The following is a 4,083-nucleotide window of genomic DNA, read 5'->3' as shown; positions in this document are numbered from 1 at the left end:
CCTATTACAGACACATTGTATGTGTGACAACTAACTTTGATAGATTGGATTCCTCTCGGCAATACAAGGTTAGAAGACAACTATAAAAGATTCATGATGGAAAGGGCTATCCACATACAAGAACAACAGAGTGTCAATGCAGATTGAAGCAAACTACTTGCTCTCTCTCTTTTGTGTTTTGTTTGGTTTTGTGCCTTCTTTCCCATTGTTCACTCCATTGGTCATAATCCTTCTTTACAACTTGACTAATGTTTAATATGAAGTTATTTGTAGAACCTATATTCCACCATGGGGGAAGTAGGGGGAAAGAGAAGGAGGAGGAGAAAATTTGAAACTCAAGGAATTGTGGAACTGAGTGTTGTAAACTAAAAGTAAATATATAGGTGGGCGTCTGCGGCTGAGATGGAGGAAGACGCTCCTAGCTTTAGGAAGGAGCTGGTAAACAAGCTGCTGTTTTTATACTTTAAGGATGACAAATGCAAAGTCAGTGGAGATGCTATGCTGCTCATGGTTGAAATGCTGAAGATCTTTGTCGGAGAAGCTGCAGCCCGAGCAATAAGACAGGTCCAGGCTGAAGACCAGGATAAAGTTGACATTGAACAGTTTGAGAAGGTGCTGCCCCAGCTGCTTCTTGATTTTTAGAAGCAGCAGCCATGGAGAAAATGAAGGTTATTAGATCAAGCAGAGCTACCTGAACCTTTTCAAGTTGTCTACCTGCCTCTAACTGTTCCTGGACAGGGAATCAACCTCATATCACCATTTTGGGTGGTGTCTTATTTCAATAAGAAGTCAGATCATGTTTACTTCCTGACATGACTGAACCAAATCAAAAAGAAGGTCTATAGCTGCTATCTTTCCGAGAATTTCTACCACAGCCACTAAGCATCAGGATGATGGTCCCTTTCTTTCCCCTCTGTCTGGGTTAGAGAATAAAGAAGCCTGTGTGGTGTCTTCCTGGAAATAGCACAAGGTGGGAGGTGAGGGAGGAGGAAAGGGACAGTGGATGCTGAGATCAAGCTAAGAACTGAGAGGGGGCAAGCCAGGTCACGCTGGAACAAAGTAAGGTGCTCTGGTTCTAGCACCCTTGGATTTCCTGCCCCAGGGGCTACTCAGTTAAAGATCAAGGTGCTGGTGCTGCCTTCCATTCTTAGCTCCCTGGAAAACAAAGGCTGTGTATGTACATGCCTTATCTCCTGTGCCACCAGCCTTTGGCCTCAGCAGAGACCCCCAGCTGTGGCCCCAAGAGGAGCTCCCCAAGCCCTCCATTGAGCCTTGAGCTCAGTGAGGTATCTGATCTTCAGTTTATACACAGAGTCTGGTGCTTGCCTTCTCCCAACATTCTTGCTGCCTTCTGACATCAAAGCTAGTTTGTAACCTTTTAACCATTTGATATTCCCCTCAGAAGCTGCTTTCCTGAGCTATAAATTTGTTCTCACAAAGCAGCATCAATAAATCAAAACTGTCTCCCTCAAAAAAAAATAAAAGTAAATATATATATATATATATATATATTTTTTTTTAAAGATGCTATGATATAGTAGAGATAGTGATGGTATGGGAATCTTAAAGACCTAATACAAGACCCTGTTCTGACATGATAATTAACACTATTTAATTAAGAATAATGAGTTAATAAATCTTAGAGAATTTGAATCAGTTCTGATTCCAATTCCATGTTATGTGATACATGTTAAGTCACAACATGCATTTTCATTGTGATGCTGAACATTTAAATTAACTTAAACTCTGTCTCAATTTCCTTTATTGTAAAATGAAGAAAAGATACTTTTCTATGTACTTAACAACATATTTCAATTTAATTCAACAAATATTTATTGAACACTTGCTATATATAAAGATATTACAAGAAAATTAGAAGAACATGGAATATATTACTTCTCAGACTTATGGATAGGTTAACAATTTATTAATAAATAAGAGAGAGCAAAGTTAGGTGTAAAAGGATAAGTTAAATTATATTAAATTTAAAAGTTGTGTTATATGAGTGGGATGGAATACTACTGTGCTATAAGAAATGATCAGCTCAATGATCTTAGAAAAAACATGGAAAGATTCAGACAAAATAACAAAGAGTGGAATGAGCAGAATCAAAAGAATGTTGTATACAGTAACAGCAATATTATTTTAAGAACAACTTTGAGTGAATAAGTCATTTTGACTATTATAAATACCCAAATTAACTATAAAAGATATATGACTATTTATGTCTAATGGTAGCCATCTCTGGGGTGCGAAAGGACCCCAAAAAAGTAAAGAAAAAGAAAAACTAGCAAAAAAAAAGAAATTTACACAATAACTTTATTAGATATTTTAAAAGAATAGCAAATTGTATACAATGGATTTTCAATTTCATGTGCAATCCTTTTTTATTATACTACGTTATGGAAATATTGTTTTATTCCACAAATTAAAAATAAAATTTAAAAAATAGAAACATGGGGGGAGGGAGAAGAGGAGAAGAAAGGAGGATATAGGAGAGAAGAGGACAGGTGAGATGAGGACAGGAGAGGAGAGGATAAGGGAGGAGAGGAAGAGAGAGGCAAGGAGATGTATAATGGCAAGCAAAGGAGTACTTAGCTCCTTGTTTAAGTACTTAGCTCCTTTTTTCAGTTCTTCAAGTGCCTTTGAGCCTCACCTATGATTATATCAAGTATTTGTTACAAACAAGAACCTGTGAAGTCCACAGAGGGAGGAACTTGCCAAACACCAGAACAGGAAAGAGGTGGGTGGAACAGGGAGGAGTTGATGATATGTAAAAGCTTGAGCACAGCCGGGACTGAGCAGAACTGGGAAGAAGGATGGCTGTTGTGCCCACATTTTGTCTGTCTGTGTTAATGTTACTTTGTCAGACCTTTTTGCTGATAGAAGATGTTGCTGTGTTACAGAAGTCCTGGGACCTAGGTGCTGATTCAGAAACCCTGAAAGAGGACTTTCTTGTTATCTGTTTACAAAACTCATAGAGGAGGCTTTTACTCATGTTTTCAGAAGTCCTGGGACTTTACTTATGGTTTGTGTTGATTTCTCAGAGACCCTATTTGTGGGTCTGTGTTAATTTCACAGGCAGATAGTGAATTGATGATGGTGCCAGCAATGTGCATGAATGTTGTTGTGGCTCTGCTAAGCTTGATTGTGTAGCTGGACCAGGAGTTGAAGCAGGAGCTGAACCAGTAACTGGACCAGGAGTTTGACCAGGAGCTAGACTAGGAGATGGACTGGAAGCTAGACTGGGAGCTGGGAGCCTGTGAATCCAGGTGACAGTTGGGTGAATTCAAACTAGAGCTGGGAGCATGGAAGAGGAACAATGGAGTTTGGGAGTTAGCCTCCAGTCAAGAGCAAAGGACCTTTCCTTGGGTGCTTAGGGTTAACTGACAAGATCATGATTTACTATGACCTAGGGGTGGGAGAACTTTGTACTTTGGATGATTGAGTTAAGGATGATTGGAAGCTGGTCTCTAATCAAGATGACAGAAGATTTTAGATGGGTACTTTATATTGATTGATTCAGATTGTGACTTATTGAATAATACCTTTGATATGGTCACTTTATTAGTAAGTTGTGATGTTATATCATTGTGAATATTGAACTTTGGTTTCTGTGAATATTTTGCTTTAGTTTATTGCTGAATAAATAAAGACTTCACTATACTATGTGATTAGAACCTTAAAGCTATTCACAGTCCTCAGGAGAGCTGCTCGTGCTTGGCTTTACAAAAGGAGAGGAGAGGAGAAGAGAGCAGAGAGGATGGCAGAGGAAAGGATAGAAGGGGAGGGGAAGGGAAAGGAGAGGACATAGGAGAAGGGAAGAGGGGAGGGGAAGGGAGTAAGAAAGAGAGAAGAGTGGAAGAGAAGAGAAGAGAGGCTATTCTTACTCTGAAGAAACATGTATTTTACTGGGGTGATCCTAGGTAAAAGTATAATACAAAGTATTTATTTTAAAAAAGGACATTGTAAGCACTGAAGTGCTATATAAATGTAAGTTTTAATAGTAATAATTATTATAAATAATATTTATTATGTAGTATTTTATTAACAACTTACTTTCTAATCATTAAACATACATTA

At 38.3% G+C, this 4,083-nt stretch overlaps 1 long non-coding RNA gene across 1 annotated transcript; it reads left to right on the top strand.

Annotated features, from left to right (window-relative positions):
- The first annotated feature begins 473 nt into the window (after nucleotides 1–473).
- LOC138155672 (uncharacterized) lies at nucleotides 474–1,489 on the top strand. Its single transcript, XR_011166929.1, has 2 exons — nucleotides 474–588; nucleotides 1,259–1,489. It is a non-coding gene; the product is annotated as an uncharacterized lncRNA (long non-coding RNA).
- The last annotated feature ends 2,594 nt before the right edge of the window (nucleotides 1,490–4,083 follow it).

Source organism: Petaurus breviceps, unplaced genomic scaffold (genome assembly GCF_028583685.1).
Source record: "Petaurus breviceps papuanus isolate PSGF00001 unplaced genomic scaffold, PetGlider_PUasm1.0 98, whole genome shotgun sequence".
Classification (NCBI taxonomy): Eukaryota; Metazoa; Chordata; class Mammalia; order Diprotodontia; family Petauridae; genus Petaurus; species Petaurus breviceps.
The sequence above is the reverse complement of the archived record's forward strand: the minus strand, read 5'-3'. Positions and strand labels throughout refer to the sequence as shown.